Below are 12,331 nucleotides of genomic sequence, written 5' to 3'. Positions count from 1 at the left end.
AAAGCTGATGCATAAAAATTCTTGTTACATTTTTCAGATTTTTGTTTGTAAAAAATATTTCTGTCACATTACATAAAAAGTCCCAAAAATATTGCTAAAATCCCCAAATTTAAAATGGCTGTACAAAAGCATGGAAAAATCAATAAAACATAGAATATGTACAATAATAAAACAATTTTTTTATTCAAAAATATACTTTTTCTCTTCCCCCCTTTCCAAATAGTTATCTAAGTATAATATATACAATGTGAATGCTCGAAATAAATAAATTGAGTTAAATAAAAATATATATATTAAAGTTCCATACTGAGGCTTTTCTATTTTATTTCAGAATTATTATCTTTTTTGTCATTTTTATTTTAAATTGTGAACAAATTCTATACCGTAATTTGCTCCTATAGTGGCATTAATTATATTTTATTAAACTCTTTCTTGTTTTATCTCAAACTATTCTTACGACTGTCAATCAGGGTCACAGCTGCAGACAGCAGAGTGGCAGCAAATGCCTCTCCCATAAATTTCGGAACATATACCCATCTCCACTGGGATTTTCTCTGACAGCAGCGGAAAGAAAAATTGCTTTAACAGAAGAGCCAGAGAAACTAATTTATACGACATCAAAAGCACGAAAAAGTACTTCTGTGGTGAGATGATAAGCTTTCAAGGCCTGTGCCAGAACCCCGGGACCGTGCTGGGGTCTGAGCATGCGGACACCGTCTCCGACCACCTGTGTCCATCATTGTCCAAGAGACAAGCCGCGGGGATGCTTTAACAGGACTGCCAGATAAATGGAGAGCAGCAGATAAACAAAACGCAGTCAGAGATAAAGGGATGGCCAGGCTGATGCATGCTATCCAGTAAAACTCATTTTCATACATTACTCTTCAAAGGCTTTAAGCCAGGTGAGTGTGTACGTGCATGTTAGTGATTTTTTAAAGTTCTTTACACATACAGTGGGTTTCCTGCCTTATCAGAGTCACGCTGACCTTTAACCTTCATTGTGTATTCTTAGCCGCCCGCTCTGTCAGAGTTCAAGGATTTCTCCCTCTTTATACTTCATGTAGCATTTCCATTCAGCTGCTTTACCAAACTGGTGTGATAAATTGTACTACAGCTAAACCTGGCTGGGCCACATGTGTCAAACTCGAGGCTCGTGGGCAAAATCCGCCCTGCCATAGCTTTTTATGTGGCCCTCTGGGTTCTAGACTAAACACTAAGTGTGCTTGAATTTTATGTTTTCAATCAAATCAATGCAGTTTTTATCTGTTCACTGCCAAATTTTATCAATCAGTCCCTACAGTTTCTTCAGAATTATCATGGAAATTAGCATAAAATCAACAAATCTTTTACACAAATACATAAATGGTCAAAAACTTTCTTATTGGCACTAACAGCTGCCTCAGCCTTAATTGATGTCAGGTTGTAGTCCATGAGCTATACAGCTGGTAAAGAATTTTTTTGCATCTTCCGTCGTAAATAATTGCAAATATCGCAAATATTCCCAAATTAGTACCACAAACATTTTGATTTTTATTGCAAATCACAAAAAGAATCACGAAATCCTGGAGGAACAGAAAAGATGTTAAATAAAATTATTTAATTTTAAGAATTCGTTGATATTTTACCAGTTTGTGAACAGGTTTTATCAATACATGCTGGCACAACCCGCCCTTTAACAGCATTTATAATCTCGATTTGGCCCAGTGATTTCAGAAGCTGCATTGAGCTGCAGCTCAAACTGTACACCTACACTGAAGGCTTCAGTTATTGCTGAATCACAGTGAAGGAACTTATCAGAGGGTTTGGATCAGAAATGTATACTTTTTTTACTGTGGCATTTTACACTGATGTAGAAAATGACTGGCAAGCTCTTATATAGCAGAACATCACACTGTCAGCAGGGAGTCCATATGAAGAAACAAATGTCAAAACATGGCAACATTTGATGGCTCCTTTTTCTTCCACTCTTCAGTTTTGTCCGTTTTACCATATCAGCTGCTGACATTCAGTCTGTAGAGAGCGGAAAAATTAAACGCCACACAGATCAAATAAAAATGTCTGTTTAAATCTGTCTGTTCTCGAGCGGCTCATCTCTTTTTCTGTTTTTTTCTTTTCTTTTCCTGGTCATTCTGACGCCCAAGCTGAGCTGCCCCGTGTGAGCGCTGCAGGAGAGCTGGCTCCAGCTGACAGTTTTACAAAATGTTTTCTTCCTAGTTAATCTCTGATGGTTCATTTGAAGGTAATATGAGGGGAAAAAATGCTCAGAATTTGGCAGAAAACATTAAAATCAGGTCTCCATTAAAACGCTGTGGAAAAATAGACTCATTACGCCTACTAGATCTCTCATTACATTTATTCAAACTAACGAGACAGCTAGCTATAATGTAACCCTTGATCAAGATATCTGACACACTTAGTTCATTATGTTTTTATTCATGCAGACTTGGCAAGAAAAAAACCCCAAAAGAACAAAGTATAATTTTACTTTGAAAACCACACTGCTTAAGATCTGGATGTAAACGTCCCTCAAGTAATTAAAAGGGTAAGAAAATGTATGTTTAAATACGGTTATTCCTGAAAGGTGCTGTCGCAGCAGAACTTAATTTCAATTAATGTATCCATCACAATGACAAAGTGCTCATAAAATAAAAGACTGAATCATTAGAAATAATAATGTACCACTGCTAAAGTGCAGGTAATTAGTATAGTGGAGATTCTGTCAGAAGTTCTTGAAAAGCCTTATTTGAAGGTGACCTATTATGCTTTCATGAACAGGTTAGGATAGGCGTATGGACAATGCAAAACATTTTTATTACTTTTTTTTCACAGAATCATTCTTGGATAATCTGATTTTAGTCTGCCACTTCTGCCTGTTTTGAGCTCCTTTCAAAATTAACTGTTTTAGGGCCTCTGTCACTTTAAATTCAAATAAGCTGCTGCTGGCCACGCCCCCCGAAACTCAACGTCGACACTCGCACATGAAAATGGCTGCAAGACATATATAATTATACAAGCATAGATCTTTGAAAAGTAGATGACTGCAGTAAGTGTTTTCTGGATGGTAAGTAAACAACAAAACACTTGCCTTTTCCAGCAGCCATTGTACCGAGGTAAAGCCAGCAAGAAAAAATGTGCTGGACCTCACCTTGTGTTGCTAGGTAACGGGGTGGGCTTCGTTCCGGTTGCTGATTTGTAACTTTACTTTCTGCAGGTTTTTGAAACAAGTCATTTTCAAGACACACTAAAACTTCAACTTATTGCCCAAAAATGGCTGGGTGGGTTTTTAGAAGCAGTAGAAGCCCAAATGGAAATACAAAAACATGCAAAATGTGAATTGTTATGTATCATCCCATCTCATTTAATTGTCATACGAATTTAGACGTATGTGTAAAAAACATCAACTTTCAACGGAGAGGAAATTGTGGGAACAAAAACAATGTTGCTTATTTCTGTAATTTGTTTTACACGTAAGAGTTAAACAAGAATATTTACAGTGCAGTGAACGCCCCACCTATTAATGGTTCAAAATATTCAGATTTACCTATTTGCCAATGCTACTGGCAAATAGCATTGGCTGCCTGCATTTGCAAGATAGCCAATTGTTTAATATTCCCTGGCAGTGATCGGCTTTACCCCGAAGAGCAGAGACACTAAAGACCAAAGATTATATTTGATGTGTGAACTACTAAAATAGACAGTTAAAATTTGTGGAGATACATTTTAAGTACATTTAGATTTTAAATACAACCTCAATATAACAAAAGTGTTTAATTTGAATTGCACAAACTATCCACAATTGTCACATAGGAAACTTTACACCCAAGTCAGTTCTTTGATTGTTCTCTGTGTCCATCTATCATTTAATCAGATGTTTTAAACCCACTTATTCTGGCACTGACAGCTAGTATTTATCATTTCACTATTCTTAAATCTACATGATGTTGAGCTTAAAGAAATCACATAAAATCAAACAAATTTGCTAAAAACAATAACTGTGTGTGGGGCTTTGAGAACAAACACTTCATCATGTGAAGAACTCAGAGTCTGATTTTATTTTTTGTTGATGTAACATAAGGTTTTAATGTTCTTGTGTGGAAAGAATTGCTGTCATTTCACAGCAGATGCTGCTGGAATTACCTGTGAAATTTGAATGACTCTTTCTAAACATGGATGTCATGTTGTAGACGGGAAAATGAGACTCTTAGCAGCGCCCATAAGGACTTTTTAATTTCCAGCCTGTAACTGTGGATTCTGGTACCTTCGCTGCTCCACTTCTGTTGAATAAAACTACAACCTTTGGCTGGAAGTGCTTGTGGTATAGGTTAAAGTTATTAACAGGTTTTTCAGAAATAGCTGCTCATGAAGTTGTTAAGAGAACACAGTATGTTAAATTCATATTTAGCATGTTTTTGTACATGCATTTAAGTTTCTACTGCTCCTACAAATATCCAAAGGGCTTAAAAACACCCAGTTTTTGGCAATAAGCTATTGTTTTATTGGCGTTTGGAAAACGAGCCGTTTGAAAAAACTCCAGGAAGTAATGGCACAAAACAGCAGGCACTGCCCCGTTACCTGGCAACCCGAATGAAGCCATCACCTAGCAACTTGAGCTGGTTTGGTCAGCTGGTTTCACCGCTGTATGCTCTGTACAATGGCTGCTGGAAAAGACGAGGATTTTGTTGTTGACTTATCATTCAGAAACTACTTGCTGCATTCATGTTGTTTGTGCAGAAAGCTCCACTTCTGCTTTTCAAAGATGTGCGGTTGTGTAATTACGCATATGTCTTGCAACCATTTTTACGTCAGAGTGTAAACATTGAGTTTTGGGGGTTTGGCCAGCAGCAGCTTATTTGGATTTAAAGTGACAGAGACCCTAAAACAGCTCATTCTGAGACACGCTTAACGTAGGCAGAACTGAGCAGACTAAAATCTGATTATCTAAGAAAGATTTTGTGGGAAATAATTTAATAAACATGTTCTATATCGCCTATAGACCTATCCTAATCTGTTTAAGGAAGAATAATAGGCCACCTTTAAAAATGTTTTTTCTTTAAAAAGAAGAGAAAGAAAGAAAACCCTTTGATTTATTGAATGTAATCTAAATCCGTCATTGTAAAAAAAATAGGATTATGACTTGATCTTGCTGTTTATAAATTTCTCTGATGTAGCAAATACGTCTCTGTTACAGAGAAAGGTTGATTTGACACTACTGAAAGTAGTGCAAAGTGTTATAAGGCAATTTACATTTTTTACTGTGTTTCAAATTTTCTTTTCAAGTACAGACGCCTTATAACTCTGAAAATGTTTTCCAAGCATGTTTAGTTTCAGTAAATGTAAGATTCACATGTGCAACTTCAAAATCTACTTCAAATAAACTTTATGTTCCTGTAGATTAATTAGAAACAGGCAACTAAATGGGTTCATAGCACAATTAAATGTATTTAATGCTCTTTCCTTGTGAACTGTAAAATAATCAATATGATAAGCTGAGATGACACCTTTATGAGAAAGGGACCTTATATACACAAGTTAATCTAAAATGTATATACGTATTACACTAAAAAAGTACAAATTATATTTTAAAAAACAAAAACAAATTAAATACAGGTGTCAGGAACATTAAACTTGGAAATATACTGGAGTCCGAGACTATTGAAACTTTTATAGGCCAGCAGCAACAATTTTAAAATCAATCTATAAACCTGACTTTCACAAACAGGGAACAATGTAATTAATTTTTCTAGTGTTGATCAAAACTCTGTCATCTTTGCTACATTGAGTTTAATTAAGTATTGATCTCTAACATAGTACAAGAAAGACAGAAATCTTGAGTTTGGTTCCCAAAATGTTATGTAAGAAGAAAATCTGACTCCTCCACTAATTCATATTTTGCACACACTGTTTCAGTGAGTCCATCCAAAAATCAAAAGCGATTTTTTTTTTTTAAAAGAGTTGGAGAAAAAATTTCACGAGATGTATAACTGAGTATGATCTTCACAGCAGTGACTTGACCGTCAAAGAGTCCTAAATCTGAACCCTGAGGAATCCCACAGTGAAGATGTTTGCAGTAGCAGTGGACCTTCAGAGACACATAAAGACAGTTACAAAGTCGGCCTTTTAGAACATTTTCAGGATTAGAGGACTAATGTCTTAGCATTAGAGAAACTCATCCACGCATTCATCTTTAGACGCATCGATTTCTGCAACAACATCTTTATAGATATACCTAAACTGCCTCAGATCCAGAACGCTGCTGCTGCCGTTCTGACTAAAACCAGGAGGTTAGAGCACATCACCCTGTTCTAAGGTTCCTACACTGACTCCCTGTAACTCAGAGAATAGACTTTAAAATACTGTTAATTTATAAATCACTGAAAGGCTTAGCTCCACAATACATGAAAGATCTGCTGGTGTTGTATCAAATCGGCCAGGGCGGCATTTTGTGGGGGGCGTCATGAAAAGTAGTCATGATGTTTGAGAAAAAGTCATAATGTGATTTATAAGCAGGTTTTTACGTTAAAAAGAGTCTGTTTCGCTCTACCACACTGGCAGTGTAGGGCACGCTCGTAGGTTAATTTGCCCTTCTCAATGTCTGACATGTTGGGCAGGTTTGCCCTGTGTATTGTCTTGAAGGCATGCCGCCAAGTTAAACTGTGGAACAGATTGGCTTCTCCCACACTTGCAGAAGTTTGTGAAGCTATGTTATGTATGATAACTAATTCCAAAGAAATAAGTGTTGAGAAGTATTTTACAAAGCTTGTTCATTTGTCCAGAGTTAATTATTTAAGTTAAGGTTTGCAGATTACGTTGTTTATTCCCAAAGTGAAAGTAAAACCGAGATTTAAGTGCTGAAGTCCTAAAACATTATAATTTAGTAAATTATTAATATTGAGCACAGTCTACGACTACTGTAATTTACACTATGACAGCATTGTAGTCTAATTTTCTATATATTCAGTGTTTGGTTGATATTAAGTCTGTTGGAGAGAATTTGGTACAAGATGCTACAGATTTTGATGTTATGAACAGGTTCATTTAAAAACACTGGAGTGTATGGACATTTTAAAGCACTCATGTTTCAGTTATTAGAGACTGACGTTGAGCCTGAAAGGTGGTTCGCCCAGGGCGCCAAACAGCTATGACCGCCTCTGCATGCATCCCTAATTTTCACCCTTAGTTAAGTAACTTTGACAATAATGACTATGTAATGAAGCATCTTTTCCATGCTGATGTTCAAACACGAATGTTTGTTTGTCACAGAGCGGTTGATGTGACAGTAAAAAAGAAACTGTCACGTCTTTAAAATTTTATTTATGGAAAACTAAGGACATTAACTCTGTAAATCTTGACTCGCTGTGTGATTATTTCTCACATTTTCCTGAATAAAGGTTTTACTCTTCACACGTTTCTGTTGTAAAGTCCATGACAACCCAATTAAGTCCTGTCAGGTGGCTCACCTCCTTTACCAGCGTTTCCTCCCTTATTATCTCTGACTTGTGCCTCCAATAGTCACTTCCTGGCTATAAACAAAACTGTCTTAGATCTTTTCAGCAAAGTAAAAAATATAAATAATTAAATCTGGAATACATTTGGAGTGTCAAAATTAAGATAATCATCTTTTCCTTTGTTTTTTACTTCTTTGTCTCCATTTAGTAGCTGGATTTCAAATTCAAAAAGCCAATTTTAAAAGTTTCTGTCTTCCCACAGATAAACTGTCAGCTCTCAACAGAGTTGATTAAAATCATATTTAACGCCACTATTGAATATGAATTACGTAGAAACCCTCTATAATGCATGCAGACACACACAGATGCTTAAATTCAGGGGGTTTCTGTCATGATGTGGTGTGGCGGTGGACCCAAACGCAGCAGGCAGTAGACGTAGAAATAAGTGGATGTTTTAAATGAAGAAAATCAACCAACAAAAAATCCAAAAACATAACAAACTGGAAACACGAGGGAACAACAGGTGATCCAGGGAGGGAGACATGGGTAGTAACAATCAGGGTGACGAGACGGACTGGCGAGTTGTGACTGGGATAGAGGAGCTAAAATACTGGGAGGTAGTAAATCGAACAATGGACCTAACGAGATGAGATAATTGATTGCAGGTGTGAGTAGTTGGCACAGGATATAGCTGAGGGGCGGGGAGAAGATGGTACAGGGAAGCTAAGGAGATATACTGGGGGAAAAACAGGGAGGAAACACCAGGGAACTGAAAATACCTCTAAAACAGAAGAAAACACTAATACTAAAGAAAACCTGATAAACTAGAAGACAAAAAGACATGAGGGAAAAACATAAACAAACCTAAACAGAAAGAAGGCTGATCTATTAATAATAAGAACTAGGAGACGTAGAGCTAGAGAAACTAGAATATCTGAACAAAAAGATAACCAAACTGGAATTACTAAAGAAAGACTAAATAAACCTGAAGTGACAAAATAAGAACTAGAAACACTACAGGGGAAACTAGAAAGATTAAATAAAAATAAACTATAATCACTAAAGAAGCTCGACATAGACTGAGACATGCAAGAAAACTTTATTCTTATTTTAGTTAGAATAAACCTAACTAAAAACACTATGAAGGGCTGCAGATAAGGAAACCAACAAGGCAATTTTAATCACACTAAATAACCGTAAATAATAAAACTGAAATGACCATGAAGGGCTAACCAAAAGTGAACTAAAACATAATGATAAATAAGATCAAAGCCAAACCCAAAAACCCAGAGCCCTGACATTTTCAGATAAACTCCGTGTTGGACTGTGGTTGCCACTAAACACACCTTGTTTTAACTTGCATTGTGTACGTTTCAGTGATGCTGTAGGTGGATTTATTATATATAGTTATGTATATGTTGTTTGTTGCTATGGTTTCTTGGCTCTGTTCTTTTTTTCTCTCTTTCTGCAGGACTGGAAGCAGATTTCTGGGTTGTTTCCTTTTTCTTTCTCTCTACTCTTACCTCCTGGTTTCCTTTAAAACATTTCTCCACCTTTCTCCATTTATTTTCTGTCTTTGTGTTCATTACATTTAATGGACACAAATAGTTTTGTCTCATTTCTAAACGTAGTTGTGTCCACTTTGTCGCTCTTTATCTTGAAATTAAGTGGCTGGAGAAAATTATCAAATGTCAAAGAGGGAGGAAGAAAGCTTGAGGTCATGTTCCTTTAAATAACTAATCAAATCAATATTTTAAACCACATTTTCACGCATAATGACTCAAAACTGTTAAGTCCACACACTCAATGCACTCAGTGCAGCTCTTATGAACACAATGGGGGAAATGTAGGTTTTTAGTTTCCTGTCTGAGGTTAATTTGACATGAGTGCTGATAAAAACCGGAGATAAAGCACTGATTTCTGCTCTGCCTACCAAGTCACAGATTTGTCTAAATGTCACTTGAAAGGCAAGTATTCAGGAGTAAACTACAATTCTGAGTAAATCCAGAAGCTTCTCGAAACTGGACTGAAATAGGAGCAAAACAGAACAGAATGCAGGAAAAATAAATGCACATTATGTCACTGGTTGTGTTTCCATTACAAATTTGTGCAAAACTTTGTCGATATTCCGCTAATGTTGAACAAACGCAATTTTAATGCTATTAAAATCACACACAATAAGTTTGTTCACACAATAAGTCATTAAAACATATCCTGCATTATTCTCCTACCACTTCCTGTCGTCTTCTTCTTCGTCTTTTCCGCCAGTAGTAACATCCAGTTATTGATTGCATGTTTAATGTGATATGAAAAAAGTGTTTCCATCGCAGTTTTCCGAAATAATTTTATTTTAATAATTTTATCTACTTTATAATTTATTTTTCATGGCTCTGACTGTATTTAAATGGCTGAAAATAGATACTTTTTGGTCTTATTCCTTCAACAACAAAAGATACATTTCCTCAGTTTCTGATCAAACCATTAACCCAATCAGCAGCCGACTTGTTATTGCATCTCTAAATTAAATCACATGCACAGCAGTGGTATTTTTCTGACAACCTCCGGCTATTTTACAACTTCTCAATGCCCTGCTTTTGTAAAAAAAAAAAGAAGATAATCCTCATATATATATGTTTGTGTGGGCGTGTGTTTTGCAAGAACTTCTACTTACTGAAGGTGAAATGACCTATTTACGTCCTATTAACAATACGATACATTATGAAGTCCAATTTGGCTGAATAAAACATCCAGGTTTCTTGCATCTAATAAGAAGCCCATTTAGACCCTTGAAGTACTCATTCATGTCAGTCTCCATTGGCAACAACAATGCTTTGACACAGCTCATCCTAACCTGCAATTAAATCCCCATCTTTAACAAGAGATGAGTAAGCCAGATAAATTGAGCCTTAGCTCCACCATTAACTTAAGAGGCCCTTTGTCATTTGCTCTCTGGCATGAGGACAAAATGTGCCGTGTCGCTGCTTCTGCTTTTAGCTCCAAACTTTATCTCTGAGGCTGTAAACATGAAGAAACTGAGGGGGGAATTATTAAATCCAGTCATACATTACACTGCCTTTGTGCAAAATTTCACCAAATGTTCTTTTTTTTCCTCATCAACTTTGTGACAAGGACAGATATCCTTTTTTTTTTTTTTTGGCTGAATCTGTAGATGACAGACCCCCACCGCCCCACAAAACCTAAATGCCAATGTGAGCCGTGCCGGATGTCAGCAACACTGAATCATCTCAAATGTACCAGTGGATAAGTGGCTTTTTTTAAAGCTGGACGCACAATAGCTCATTCTGAAGCAGCAATCTGTGGGCATATTGGCTGTGTCACCCAGACAAATGCGGTCCAGAGAGAGGTGTTGTTTCACTTCCTTCCTGTGTCTGTGATATCAGGGATGTTGCTGAATGCATTTCATCTTTTTTTTGCCCTTAAAAGAGATACTGCAGTGTATCAGTGTATTCCTGGAGCCAAGTCATTGCAGACTCTTTTCCTAAATAATAGGCTTGTCAAGCATATCTTCCCCCCCTCCCTCTCTCCTCTTTCTTTTTCCTCCATGGTGGCTTGTAAGCAAACAACACAATCCTGCAAGTGTATTCTAGGTGCTGGAGGTTAATGTACTTCATTAGAGGCTTAGTTTTGCATGTACGCCTTAATTCAGTGGGTCGAAAAGCCTCGGGACAATTCCTGTGACATTTTAAGAATGCCAAAGCCTGACAGAGGTGGCTTTTATTTGTTTGAAGCCACAAACATAAAGAGAGGAAAGGATTGGGAGCGGCTGCCTGCTAATGTTGATGTAAAGCCTTGAGACGCAGCTTACAGACGGAGCCAAAAAACACACAGTTGGGATGAGGAGACCAAACTCTGAATGAAAGCACAGCCAGGAGGACAGGTGACAGCGCCAGTCATTCAGACTAAGTTCTCTCCAGTTTTCTTTTTTCTTTTTGGTTTGATTTTTACTTTGTCCACTTGTGACAGCTCTCCCTGCCGTCACACACCGCAGATGTTGACTGATAACTGTTTTCTGTTCATTCTTAAAATGAGTTTGCATGTTAATCGTTGGCTAGTTGGAAAAAGCAGGAACCTCTTAAAGAGACAGCGGCCCAATTTCATTCAGTTTAGTTTTGCTCATTTGGCGGCTGTGTGGTTTAGGTTTGTGCTGGTTTTTGCGACATGATGCATGCTGGGGATGTGGTTATGATCCTGGGAGTCAGATATATGGTTATAAGTGGACATACTGTGCAGTTCTATACTACAGCTTTCTGTGGAACTGAGTTTCGGTTTACATTAGCAGTAAGCAATAATCACAATTAACACTTGAAAACACAAAGCATGATTATTGCCCCCATGGGCAACTGGGCATTAAGGCTCAAGTTCCCCTTGGCGCTAATTTGGGGACCCAATTTTAATCAATTTCACATTTAAAGTTTAACTATTATGTATATTTATGCATCTGGATTTTTTATATGTATAACTTGGGCTTCATCTTTGTTTGATAAAAAATAATGAAATGTTGGTTTCAATCCAATGCAAAGTTATTTCAAATAAATATTTTATTTATTATATTTGAGCGATTAAATGAGTATATTTTCAAAGCTTGCGTCACTCTAAATGAGGGGCCACTACAAACACAATCACTTTGCCCTTAGGTTCGATCCAGGCTTGAAATTCATCATTATGAATTTACATAATAAAATTTAATTGACATTCTAATCTATTGAGATGCACACGTATATTTAAGAATAATGTATTCAAATTAAATTCAACAATTTGTCATTTCCATACATTTAGCCGGAGTGTATGAGAAACCAAATGACTAAACCGTGTTTTCATAAGATTTGCTTAAATATGGTTATTTAGCTCTGAAATATATGCAGCAT

This window comes from Xiphophorus couchianus, chromosome 18, assembly GCF_001444195.1.
Source record: "Xiphophorus couchianus chromosome 18, X_couchianus-1.0, whole genome shotgun sequence".
NCBI classification, from domain to species: domain Eukaryota; kingdom Metazoa; phylum Chordata; class Actinopteri; order Cyprinodontiformes; family Poeciliidae; genus Xiphophorus; species Xiphophorus couchianus.
The sequence above is the reverse complement of the archived record's forward strand: the minus strand, read 5'-3'. Positions refer to the sequence as shown.